We start from the raw sequence: 14,449 nt of genomic DNA, 5'->3' as shown, positions 1-14,449 counted from the left end.
CGCGTATGCTCCCATTCCAATAAGTAGGCTTAAAATGTGAGTATAATGCATAAGCTCATTCTTGATTAAATCGTTTATATACCACCTAAATTTATGGAAGCATTTCATATTAAAACAAGAACACAAATTTATGTTCTACGCTGATTTATATTTATAAAATACTGCCGTTTTCGGTTTTCACGTCATCAACAGCTAATCAGCTTACAATTACAATTTGGCTACACAATTCAAAAGGATATAAATTTATTTACTTATTAACTAGCAAAAACTACAGACGATAAATATAAGTTTACCTGATGATGGCGAAATAATCGAAATCAGGGTAATATATTAATAATGCTTTAGTGGAGAAACCTTAATTACTTCATCAATTCAAAAACTTGCAAAAGATAATTGTAACTTTACCTGATGATGGCGCAATAGTCGAAATGGACATCTAATAGTAATAATACATCAGTGAAATAAAAAGAGCTGAGGTCTCTTTTTGAACTCTCTTGATGAATTTAATCATGGCATTAGCGCTCTCTTCTAAGCGTAGTAGACTTTAGGAAGGGTGAGGTTGCTGGCATTGGCGTGTGGAGATTGTGGCGAGAATTTCATCGGCGTCTACCTCGGGGGCAGCGGGCTCCCCTCACGGGCGTTGAGGTGGGACGTTATTGGCAAACTCCGTCCTCGTTTGCTCACCCGCTCTTCCGCAGCCACGGTTGACCCACGCACTCCCACTTTGGCTGTCTTCTCCTGCAACCCCCTCCCTCCCCATACACTTCTATTTCCACTGCTGGATACTCCGTCGGACGCACAAGACGCTCTCATTAAAGGTCTTTCGGTCTCCTGCCGTTCGCAGAATTTCGTCGCCAATTTGTCCCATTCTCTCCTCTTTCCTCCTTCTATTTTTCTTATTCTACTGCCTTGTTGTCAGTTTATTACCTCAATGTTTCTAAGTGAGTCACTTTGATTGCAGTGGAATAATAAATACATTTATTTAATTCAACTGGATACTTAGCCTAATAAAATGATGGAAGTGGAATGGTAAATAATTTTATTTAATTCACTAGGTACCTAGTCTCATGAAATGATGGAAGTGGAATAGTAAGTAAATTTATTTAATACTTAGGGCACTTAGCCTGGAAAAATACAAAAGCAATTTGTGCCATGATATGAGTTGATATTCAAAATAAAACTTAAATTTAAATAAATCCAAGGTTCCCCTTTAAACAAAGATAATTGTTTGCATGCTGGTATACTAAGCTCCAAATTAAAACAATTAAACAAGGTCGATACATTTATAATTTTTGTTTAATTTATGATTTATTTATGTGTAAATAATTGTATTATTTACACATAAATAAATCTAAATTGGAACAGTATTTACCGTTATTAATGAATAATCTGGCAATAAACATCTTTGGAAGAAATAATATCTGTGAACAAGTAGATAAAGACAAACAAACCACTCCTTTTGAACTTGTTTTTAGTTTCCAGGATGAGCTGAGGAAATATTAAGTCAATCCATTTCTCCTCTATAGAGGAGATATGGGCTCCTCCAAGTGAGGGCTGAAAATGAATCTAATGCATGAATTTTGTCGTCGCAATTTTTGAGATTTTATTCTTGCGATAGTTATCCCTGTACAACATACCTCATAATTTAATGATTGAATACATGATAGATGTTAAGTGTTTTTCATTTGATTCGTTTCTATATTATTTCTTTAACAATTTTTGGCACTTTGTAACAATTAGCGGTAAGGTTCTGATATTAATTGCCATACTTAGGCGAACTTCTTTGTTAAGAGTTATTATTAATTTGGCGTACTGATTTGAAACATTTTTGTTAATATCGGAAGATTTGCGACGGTATGGCTTCCTTCATTACTGGTATGAAAATAATGAAGGTTTATTGATTCATTAGGTACTAACCATTCCACCCTTTACCATGTCTTCTATTCGTTTATTTTCCATCCGCTGCTACTACCGACTCGGCAATATCCATTTCTTGCCTTGAAGGACCATGTTCCTTCACTACCTATTGTTTTCGCTTTCTATTGTTCCTTTTCGAGTTTTATACCTTGTAAACTGTTCTGATTTGTGATGTTCCCGTTCTCCTATTATCTTTTATTTTATCGTTGCTCTTGTCTAGAGTATAATGCTTAAGTGTAACATTGAACGGGGAAAGCAATGTAACAGAACTGGGCGTCACCGGCAAAATACTTGGTGACGGACTGGGATTAAAGCAGGCAAATGGAACGAAACCCTTGGGGCGGGCTCGCGGGTTACAATCCTGGGGCAGGGTCTATAAACGCGAGCTTTTTACCTCTGCACCAAGAAGGGGGAGGACAGGAAGGAGAAGGGAAGGAGGCGCCGCCGCGATAGGAGCCCGACGACGCCTCCTGGGAGTGGATAGGGAAGGAAGGGAAGGGACGAGGAGTCCCGCACCGTCACAAGGCGGGCGGGCCCTACTATAAGCGAAACCAAGCTTACGCAATTAATATGCTACCAATTTTAGTAGATTTTCCTATGAGGAAGAAAAATCTATCGATCAAATCGGTAGATGGATTAAAGCAGGCAATTATTGCGAAGATAAATGTTTCCCAGCGCATGTGATCTTCTTCTGAATTTTTCGGGTACCAATGTGCATAGTATGTCGGTAGCAGTCGCCGAAGCTTTTGCTTCCATTGTTATCATCAATGATTGAAAGTTGAATCAACTTGCTGTCACCTATTTTACGATTGCATGGGTGACAAGTAATCGAATTATCCCGCGTAAGACCGTCTGCACTGAATCCAATAGATTATTATCAGAGCTCCATAATCGCAGCTGTGCTCGAGATTATGTTAGTTCTAAAAAAACGTTTAATTTTCAAGTAAATTTTATCAGTTAACTTTGAATCATTTTCGATTGATCCCAATGCTATTGGTTTTATTGCTCTTAATTCTTTTAGGTGGTTTAAAAGATCCTTTCTGTTTTCTAAATGGTTCCTAATATTGCCAGCTGTATTCAGATTTCTATTGCTAAAAATTGCTCAAAATAAGTCATAAGTTATTAGCATGCTAACCTTACTAATAGACTGTAGCCGGAAGTGCATAAATCCTGTATCTAAAGTAAAGCGTTTCTTGGAGCTTTGCGTAAAATATACCTCGTATAATGACGAAAGCACTTCGATTTTCCTCTGATTTGAAACTATTTCTTGACGGCATGGTCAATTCGATTGCGATGGCTCGGTTGAGCGCGCGTGTTCATATTGATTTCTCCGAGCAAACGAATAGTGAAGAATAGAGAAGTGGGCAATATTATTAACCGATCCCCTTGCATCTCTTTTTCCTTTTATTAGGGTCACCTGCATAAAAATTTTATTATGCTTCCCTATCTTTCTTCGCTGCTTTTCCTGAGCAGGGATTCCCGTTCCATTAATAAGCTAACTCAATCCGACTCGGGTGAGACGTGTGCGCCATCTTTGTCCACCCAACTAGGGTTTCCGAAGACACAAGAATGGCAGCCGGAAGTGGAGGTGAGGTGGGTGGGGATATCTCTTGGGAATCCTCAAAGTAAAAGTGGACGGGAGAGAGGAGAATAGGAGTGAGTTAGTTTGAGGTGGGTGGCCCCTCTTCCTTTGGAAGTCCACTCTTCGGGGAGGTGCAGTGGGGCGAGGGAAAAGGGACAGTTGACCGGTCAACGCTAGGAGAGTTCGCACAGACGTGTTGTCGTTACTAAGTGAGGGAATGAGAAGACCAAGTTTTGGTCCTTAGGATTTTATTCCTCACCTCTCTTTTCTAGTTATTTTTCGTCCATAAAAGATTCTGTTTTCTCGGTTATATTTTTTGGCGGATAAAAGTCGAGGTAGGTGAGAACGACCTCGTGTGTGGTTTGTTGAATGATTCACCAACTTTTTTATTCTTTCTTCTTTCGATTCATTCAGCTTTCTCTATCAACCTTGCGGTGTTTCTCCCTAGATTGAGCCCCTTTTGATGGCCCAGTAGGCGTGGCTGCGATTATAGCTTTTGAAATAACGTGTCTGAATTATTCGTGCTTAAACTAAAAACAAAAATAATGAAAATTGGAAAAGATGGGTGCACCCACATTTTAAGACACTTGAGATGTGGGTATGGAAGTGGATGCAGAGAAAAATATGTTTTCCTTCTCCATTGGGCAAAAGCCCGAATTATGAGACTTTTGTTTCTACTGCACATCGTACACGAATGTGTAAGGAACGCCTTTCCTGCTATACATGGTGCAAGTTTATTATATGCTCTCTTTTTGCGATAGAATTATTTTTTCAGCCAAAGGTTGATTTTTTTCTGACTTTGAGCTCAGGAAGACCATAATTCTACGAGTAAGACTCCTGAGTAACTGATTGATGTATGACTTAATAAGTAATGCAAAGCTTGAGGCGGAAAATTGAAGTGAAGATTAATGCAGAAGGCACAATTACGAATTAAAAACGAACTAGGTAGGTACTGCCTATTTCATCACATAATGAGCAATTATTTCGTGAGTTTTTATGAGCGAAAATTACATGTGTACCTATGGTTGGGAACCTAATTGAGAATTCAGCATTAACTAATGCATGTTTGCGAACCCTAAATCAGCAATTAAAAAAAAATAATATGTTTAATTATTTCCCGCTGTCCCGTACTTTAAATCTGTAATATGGTTTTCCATTTTCCATTCAACATGCCGAAATAATAGTAGTTCGAAGTCGGGAAAATAAAAAAAATAAAACGAAGTTTTCTTTACAGATTGGAGTAACTTTTGCTGTTTGGCTGCAAGTAAATGGTAACCAATAAAAAAATTTTTCTTACTACTTCCCGTTATTTTTTAAACTGTACATTATAATTCGTTAAATGCCTCTGATGTTCATTATATATAGGTAATAATGTGCATAATCATGCACATATGGGCATAATTATAATTTATGGTTTTTGTTGTTAAAGGACGTTGTTTTGTGCGTTGAATAAAAAACAAATTGTAAGCTTACAACGGAAGTGCAGAAGTGTGCCCCATCGGTTAAGCATCCAGTAAAATATTGGACCGTGAGGTGATGTGTTCCGAGTGCAAAAGAGAAGCAGTTTCTTTTTATGCGAGGCAGTTTACTGAGGCAAAGGGAGCCGTCGCACCGAATTAAAATACGGCCTCCTTTAGGCCAGCGAAAAGAATCCTTTTTCCGCATCGTTTCCCCTTATGGTAATCACTTTCGTGTGGATTTGCAGAGCTTTCAAACGTCTGATCGCATCTTCATGCCCTTTCCGTGGAATTGAAAATGACAGTACTTTTTGCATGTTAATTCAAAAGCAGGAAAGTTCTCTCTTGTCCATTGATTTTATTCGACTGGGTATCAAAGCAGTGCGCTATAGTAATAAGTGCGGAATTTAAAATATGTTTTCCTCTTTCATAAAAAATGTACTTGCGTTTTATGGCAAGCTTAAATAAATATTCAATTCCTGGATAGGTTTCTGGGATATATAATCGAAAGTTCGATTCGATTGTTATAGCAAATACGCAAATTGCTATAACTTGATAAGTATTTCCGATGGACCAATGAAATTTGGTGTATGGGTACATACTGGTATTCCTTATAATGCCCAATGGAAATCTGTTTTGCATGTAGTCCTTAAAGTATTTATCATCCAGTGGGATAGTTGTGTTGTCATTTATTGGGGGACCACCATTAACTGGAAAGGAAATCAATAGGATGGCAGATTATGCAATACAGATGTCAGTTTAGGTGAAATATCGTTTCCATTATCAAGATTAAAGCACAAATGGTAATTAATAATTAATCATGGATTTAGCATCATTCAAAAAAATTAAGCCTGAAACGATTTTATACGTCCATTATCAAGGCTATTATGCAAATTGGAATATCTTGAAAACTATTTCTGTAAGACCAAAGAAATTTGGGGAGTGTTACAAATTAGTATTTTTCATACTGCATAACGAACATATGTTTTTTTAGGTGGTATATCTTTATATGTATCTATCGAATCTGCGTTTCATTTTCAAGTTTCGCTTATCACATCGCTTATGGACTATAAGCGTTGAAAAATAACCACAAAATCGTCGTTTTCTTGAAAATTTGAAAACATTAGTCAATTATGTCTCAATGCTAAACTTAAACAATCTAAAGAACGACGTATCCATCAAATGGAATCCTATTGAAAATAACATTTTTTTTAACGGTGCACAATTAAGTTCCTTTCCCTTACAAAGAAACAACGGCGAAACTTTTGAATACTTAAACCACTTATCTCGGATGGGACGTTAAGCCGTGGTCCCCTTGGCGCCTTTCGTTAAGAGCAGGCTTATGCCGATGCCGGGTTTCTCTCCACCCTTCTTTCCATAACCTTCCCTCATGGCGCAAATGACCTCAGTTGTCGGTCGCTTCCTCCAAATACCATACAATACAAAGCAAAATCCGTCCACAGAGATAAAAAAGAACGGTAATGAACTACACTAGCTGCTGGCGTCATAGACATTAAGCATACATATATCTACCTGCAGTAAAGAAAAATCCGTTCACAGAGATAAACAATTATGGTAATGAACTACACTAGTTAGGTACATTGATTTTAATTTAACTTTAATTTGGCTGGGTTAACATGTTAAGATCAGTATTTCAACATAAATGCAGTCACATGAAAAGGTGAATGCAGGTTTTATGTAGCTTAACAAAATTCTTACCGTTCAGGCATGCCCAAGATTTTCCGCACGTCTTGTAAACCATGTACACGTCCAGTGCCGCATTTTTCTATTGGCTAATAGCTTTGGTCCCTCAAGATCAAGAATGGCCTACATTCAAATTGGTGGAAAAATTAAAATTACACTATTCCAGAAATACTAAACACTGTCACTTATTTTTTATAAAGGTTTTATCATGAATACCGATGGGAATTCGCTGAGTAAACACTTTTCATTTATTTAGATAGATTAGCAATGAAAAAAACATCATTGACTCCCAAATTGAAATTTTGCAAGAAATGTTATAATGATTCTACGGAGAATATTTTGCCAACAGCGTCTATTTTAGTCAAATGTTCGATCTTTATGTTTGACCTTCCATCATTATAAGGGTAAAAATTTATCTACAATTTTTATTAAATTCTTTATTAATTATGTAACTGTGAAGGTTTACAAGATAGTACTTAAAAATGTTGACTTCGATTTTTGTTTCTATTGTCGACGGTTTAATCACATTCGGAATGTGGTCGCGAAAGATGCTTTTTTCATTCATTGTAGATACTCATTCTAGCATAGGACGTCAGTTTTTACATATGACTGTAATATTTCTTATTAACCCTTTCTAACCCAGAGCTGCTTTTGGGAGAAATCACATTTCAACTTTTTTCACCGTGAAAACTGGAAAATTTTGCTCTCAATCACCATCATCGTGGCAGCTAAATATCTCGTCATTGCAGTTAACAGCACAAAATAATGCGTAGTTTAGATATTTCCTAAACTGAGCAGAAAATTTACACATTTTTGATGTTGCTTAGAAGCAACATTGGGCTATAAAGAGTTAAAGGAGTCTTCAGTGAGCAACTTTTTCTTTTATTTGCCATTTAACCTTGGTGAAAGTGAAATATCTATTCAAGCGAAATCTGCTTCGAAATATCTTTCGGCGTTTTAAATTAACCTGAAGCTCTTGCACGCGTCAACACATTCATTTTTTTCCTGGTGAAAGGCTCACTTTTTAGCCCAGGGCCATGATTAGCTGAAATTTAAAGATATTTGCATGGTCAAATTCATAGCTTTCTTCCTCTTCTTTAAACCATATCCAGGGGAAAGCAAGCTGTAGTAGTGTTTTCATTCATGACTGCATAAATTTATAAACAATGCTGCGTCTAGTGTTTAAATGTTTGGTGGTGTGTGAATTATACCCTGCATATACACATCATTTCGTATAAGGTGGAACTAAAATGACCTGTCATTGCGTTTCAACGACGCTACGTCAAGACTTTAGTTAACACATTCAACCCGGAGTATTGTTTACTATATTTTTTAAAAAGACGGATGGTTTTTTTTTGCAAAATTTATTCGATATTTTGCTAATTTTTAATGGAGTTTTATTCAATTTTCTTTTTCTGTATTAAAAACCCGTTAATTAATTGGGACGCGCATTCGCGTCCTCCGGCTTTATGGCTAGGTATGGATATTATGCAACCCCGCATTACACCCTAAAGATTTAACGATTCTAACTTTTAAAGGCTATAAAATCGTGCATCCGAGTCTTTTTCTTGCATTTTTGTTATCTCAGTTTTTCACGTCTTCTGGTATGTTTACGCTAAAATATTTGATTCTATCGTTCTGTTTTTATGACCGAATCTATTTCACATGCTTTGTAAAAAGATTATGATTCTCAAGATTGGTATTGTTTACCTTACCATCTACTTCACGTGATAAGGTATACACGAATGAGTTTACTGTGAAAATGTTAGGGTCTCTTAATTCCAACAGCAATATTCCACACTTTTTCAGCGGTGGATGGGAGTGGAGACCATAAGTCGCACTAATGACCATGCTTTTATTTTCGGATGAATTGATCTGTTTTTTATAAATGTGGGACTAAAAATACAACCATCCAGAAATGTTCCACCTAGGAGGCGAAGGCTTTCTTGAAATGTCCCTAAATGCTGAAGTGTGACAACACTGTGACACGATCAACTTCAGGCAGTAGGCTGAAAAGCCGTGGCCCACGCAATAAATACCCTTGTGCCCCCTTTCCCATGCCACGTAGAGGGGGAGACCCTTACCCTCTCTGATTTTCCGCATGGGGTTGATCACAGTAAGTTCTTTGTAATTAGGAGGGTCCGTCACCGAGTGAAATAGCCTTAGAACACTTTTAGAAGACACTAAGAGGTCTTCAATTCTAGCGTCCCGTACGATGAATGGCCATATGTCGGGTAAAAAGAATTTTCGACCAAACAAAAATCCTTACTCTGTGCAGGAAGATTTATTTCTTCCACCATGCAATCCCACTCTGAGAAAAATATAAGAATTCAATTAGTACTATTATTAGTACATATTACCTAGTAGTTGCAATATATTCTTCACCAAGTATGACTTGTGATTGAAAAGCGATGGCTCTGTAATTTCACATAAAATCATAAGAAACACCTGAATTTCGACGCATTTTGTTATCATTAGGCGCAGACCTTCCCTTAAAATACACTGTCACAATGGAAAAATAGAACACTCAGATTGTGGCAAGGTAAGGAGGGAGGGCAAAAGGAAGGATATATCTGGGTGGAAAGAATATCTTATAACTTGTAGAAGTTTAGAAACGAGATTACCTCTTCGCGGGTTCTTTAGCAGCTTTCATAACAACAACAGCGCGGCGGTAGATGGAAAGCGATCCTTCCCTCTGAAAATTTTCAATTAATTGTTTTCCATTCCGAGGTACAGCATTACATAGTTGTGAATTCAATTGGTCGAATCATCCCAAATTTCGGTTGACACCCATAACTACACTTTGTTTCCACGTTATATTCTGATTGATCTACCATCAGCGTTGCCGACGTAGACATAGGTGAACCCGATTTAGTGCTTTCGCGGCGAATAGACTTCGCACTGCTGACGTTTCGTTGTCCGATTCGGCTATCGTCCTCCGGGCTGTGAGTCACATACATACTGCCATGACTGGGAAATATAAAGGCATCATTCACAGCCCTGAGGACGATGAGCGAGTCGGACATGGAAACGTCGCGTCGGCAGTCATGCAGTTCCTGACCCGGTGGCGATCCCGAGAACATTTTACGAAATAGGTAAACCCATTTGAATCGGGGTGAATGACAGCATATTTATTTGTTAACAGGAAAATTTATCTTTGTAGTATTTAATGGTTTTAAGTCTTACAATTAGTAAGCTCAAGAGCCTGTGTTGGGAGCTTTTGGGGCATTTGAAAACGGAATTTATCCAATAGATAGCCAATACCAGCTCCAGTCAATAGCTCAAATTTTGTCCTCTCAATTACTCCTAAATAATTGTTAAGCATGGTGATGGTCAATGTTATTTCTGGTCCCTAATGGATTGGGCACACGCTACTCCTACTCACTAACTACCTTCTATCGTAATGTACTCGGCCAATTCCACGAGGACAGTGCTGACCTATTTCCTAAATATCTAGTGGGCGACTGCTCGTAGTATCCTCTACGACCCGACTTTAGCTGCCTCCACATCGCTCTTAGTGGATCTCACGAAGCACGACGCACGAAGCCTTAAGAGGGCTCGGAATATGGTGCTCTCCAGTGACGCCTCGTGACGATACTCGTGGGCGTCGCGATCCTGAAAGCACTACCGCCCTGTTCATCCGTGAGATTACCCAAATTCTGGCTAAGTGGCTTCCTGACTCCATAATAGCTTCGCCTTGGTACTTCCTCAAGGCCAAAACGCCGTGTTTATCGCGGCAGACCTTACACGCGATGGCTATATGGCCGATTGCCTCGACCACCTCATCTCTACCTCAGTTTAGGGAATCAGTGAACTCCATCCAGCGTGACGTCCACGTAATTAAAGTTTAAAACCAGGGTGTCAGTTTTCATTTTACGTTTGCGCTGCATACGTGCTTAACTTTAAACGCATGTATATTCATAATTTTATGCTCATTACAATCTAAAATTTTGTTCTCAAAACGAATAAAAGTGAATAAATTGGAATTAATTCTACTTGTTCACGCCATTTGAAAAAGGTGTTTCAATTAAGATTTTGCTAGTGCACAAAATTCGTCTGATTTTTAATAATGTTGGAGGTAATCATTCTTTATCAAATGAGAAAAGTTAAAAATGATCTCAAAATGATCAAATGATCTCAAAATTCGTCTGAATTTAAATAACGTTTCAGATAAAAGTTCCCTAACTAATGAGAAAAATGATCACTCATATGATTAGTTGTTCAACCACATGTAAAATAATATTCAACCACATGTGGGCCTTTGCGAAATTCTCAAAAACTTAGTTGCTCAGTTTGTCCATATTCTTAATTTATGGAGGAGAAAGATGGAGAAGAATTCCGTTGGAATATCTCATATGCCTAACGCTGTAGATTACATTGAGGTTCTCTAAAATGAACAGTTCAGTAAAATATGTATCTCAATTCATTTCATCGAAATATGTCCAAGTAGAGGCTAATTACAAATCCCTTATTTTCCTTGCTTGTCAAGATACTAACTGGTTTTCGAGAAATAGCAGACATATGGCCTCCTTTGTGAATCGCTTTGGGGACAAATGGCTTTTGGTTTTTAAAGGAGAAGATTCAACCATGTAGGAAATGGCTGTGCGACATTATCTGAACTACACTTGAATTTTCGATGTCTTCATTGTGAAATAAGGCTGTGCTTGGCCTTAGGGCCACATTGCAAATTTCGTTAAAGTAACGGTTAAAGATAACATTGATTGGAGCATCTTCAATGAATTCTCCACGCTTTCTACTTATTTTTCTTCCCATTAAACTCTTAATTCTTACTACCCATAAAAAGCCTCTTTCATTTCCCCTTCAATTTCCGCCAAAAAAGGAGGTGTTGCGCAATAATATTAGGACCACCGCAATTTTATCAGGCACTGCCACCCAGGCTTTAAAGTATAAAATTTTGCAAAAAAAGGTAATTTCATAAATAAATAGAAATGTAGACTTTGTCGAAAATACGGAATAATGAATAATAGTCAACAGTGGATATATATTTATACATTACAATTCTTAAATTTGAGTTTATTTGACATAATCTATGCCTCAAATAATGCCTATGAATAAAGAGCAACTTTGGATGGTAGACTACCCACGCAATGCAAAAACGTTTTGGCGATCTGGACCTTCTTTCGAATATGCGCATTTGGGAGCTGAACCGATGATGAAATAATATTTATTTCCATCGAATTTCCAAAGTTAATACATCAGCCATCATTTGGCTGCAATAAATCCCTCAAAATTTAAGAATTAGGTAAATTTTTTTTGATTTTTTTAATTAGCGTCAATCATGATAACTAATAACATAAATGCGGAACTATGATCACATAAAAATTCAGCCCATTGTGGAGAAGGAGAACTATCTACGCACTAAGCCTTTCATTAAATAGTTCGCTGCTGGTTCCGTGAAGAAACTACTCAGATGTACATTATATACTCTTATATTAACTTAAACCATGCTTAATTGCCAAATTTAGGCTGAATTTGCCTGTCTCTGATGAACGATAATGCCCATCCTTGCGTGATTTCCGGAATTCACACGGATGCCGTAGTAACCATTTTTCGCATTTAAACTGCTTGCGTGTGGCAATGAAAATCAGTTACATCCAACTCGGCTCTTTCCTTAGCAAGTTCTTCTAAATCTTTGTCATACCAGCTACTAATGGTGCTTGAGTACCTTAATATTTTTCCAGTCAATCAATTCAACGTAATCTTGTGCATCGAAGTTCAGTTTTTAAATTCCAAATTTTCTAAACCTTTCCCTCTGAGTTTCCCTCGATTTCAATATTTTTTCTACGGCTGTTGCACGAATTTTTCTGCGTTCATTGGATAACATAGCAAGTAGAATATTCTCTGGGTGAGCGAAAAAAGCTATTCCCTGAATGATAGTGTAGAGGCGTAATTTGATGTCACTGTCAATATCTTTCATTTATTGTTGTCAGTGGGTCATGTTTATGATATGCATTGGGCCTTGCATGCAATGTGTTGCCAATTTTATCGCAAACCATATTGGAGCGTGAAATTGCATCATGAATTGCTTCAAGTCATCAATTTTAAACTTAAAATCTCGGTTGGCAATGGTCAAATTTATCCAATTTTAAAAATGCGCAAGAGATTCTGATGTTTTTATGCAATTTTCCTGTCTTCGACCAATTTAATTCGAAGAGGAAAAAACTTTTATGTGTCAATCCCTTCTGTGGATATTGAGCTTATATATCTTCTTCGATTGGAAGTACAAATGGAAGCTCTTGACTCCTTTTTCTACTTCAAAAATTTGATTTCCAATAATTTTTTCCCCTCGCTTGCTGTTTGATAGGTCCAGTGATAAGCCTCGGGGTGATTCTCCTTGCCGAAAGACCTCATCGATTTTTGGTTCCGGATGGATTATCCAATTATATCAAACGAGGTTTTGGTTGGGTTGCCATGACAAAAGAAAGGGGTTAAAACTTGGAAGCACAGGTTTATTTCACCTTACACAATTTTTCAATTAATTGATTTACTTCTATGCGAATACGGGCATATTGCTCAAACTATATGTAATTGATAGTAAAGTTATTAAATTTTGCACCATTGCAGTTCGTTTCCAAATGTTTACGTTCCAGCACTTACGTTTAAGATTCATTGTCTGTTTAGTTTGCCGGAAGGTTCCATAAAATAAGCGCTGGATTTAAAATTCCCGACGGGATACCCTTCATGTCGATTAAGCTAAAAATTCAAACTATCTTGGCTAAAAAAATATGGCACTTTGTGCGTTTATCGCGGATTAAACTGTGATTATTTCCTTGAAAGTCCTTATTTAGTTATGCCTTTGAAATGCTTGAATGCGAACATGTATTATGGAAAATAAGTATTATTTCAAACATTTTCCAAGAGAAACTTTTTTTTGATAATGGAAAGGTCTTAGTCATTAAGCAATAATGTTATGTTACCTTTTAAACAGCGCTTACTTGTCAGTGACAATCTCTTTCTTATTTTCCCGGTAAACGATGAAGTACCTATGTAATGAATGAGTTATAAATTCACGTTGAACTTATGATTTTTGCCCCTAACTAAGTTAATTTCCTGTAGAAAGTTTTTATCAATTATACGTATTACGTTCATTTAAATGTTGTAATAATAATGATAATTTGATCAATGAATGCAGAAAGTGTCATCATTCGACGCAAATTGGTGAGGTCACGTTAGGACCAGTAAGCATACTAGCTAAGCACCGTTCGATGAGTTTAAAGCTGCTTTGGAGAATCGGTGAAGTTTTTAGGTTTGCGCGCTAAAAATACGAATATGAATTCTTATAAAAAAGAAAAGTTCTATGAGAACTTCAGGCCAATGGAGATTTTGTGAATTTATGAAAGAAATTTTTGGAACTTTTACAATTGGAGGAAATATTAGAAAACTTTTAAGATTAGCGTGTGTAACCTCAAATTCCAGAAGCTTAAAGTATTAAGAATTTAGAGGAAAACTTTGTCGTGAAAGTTTCGAATTGAGAAGACATACGCATGCCTTGGGATTAATAGGGAAGAAATATTCACTGATGGTATAACTGAAAGAGAAATTTTATTAACATTTTCCCACTGAATTGATAGATAAATTTGGTTGTGCTCTTGAATAATTAATAAATCATCTCTCTTTACAAGAGGTTAAAAGGGCCACTAAGAGTGCATCTGTAGGACTATTATCACTTCCTTCCGATTCTTGACGAGACAAGAATTTTCCAGTCAATTCAGTGATTTCTAGTCCATCGGCAAAGTGCAAATGATTCTGATCATCATTAATTTTGATG

Source organism: Ischnura elegans, chromosome 5 (assembly GCF_921293095.1).
Source record: "Ischnura elegans chromosome 5, ioIscEleg1.1, whole genome shotgun sequence".
Lineage (NCBI taxonomy): Eukaryota > Metazoa > Arthropoda > Insecta > Odonata > Coenagrionidae > Ischnura > Ischnura elegans.
This window is presented reverse-complemented; position numbering follows the sequence as displayed.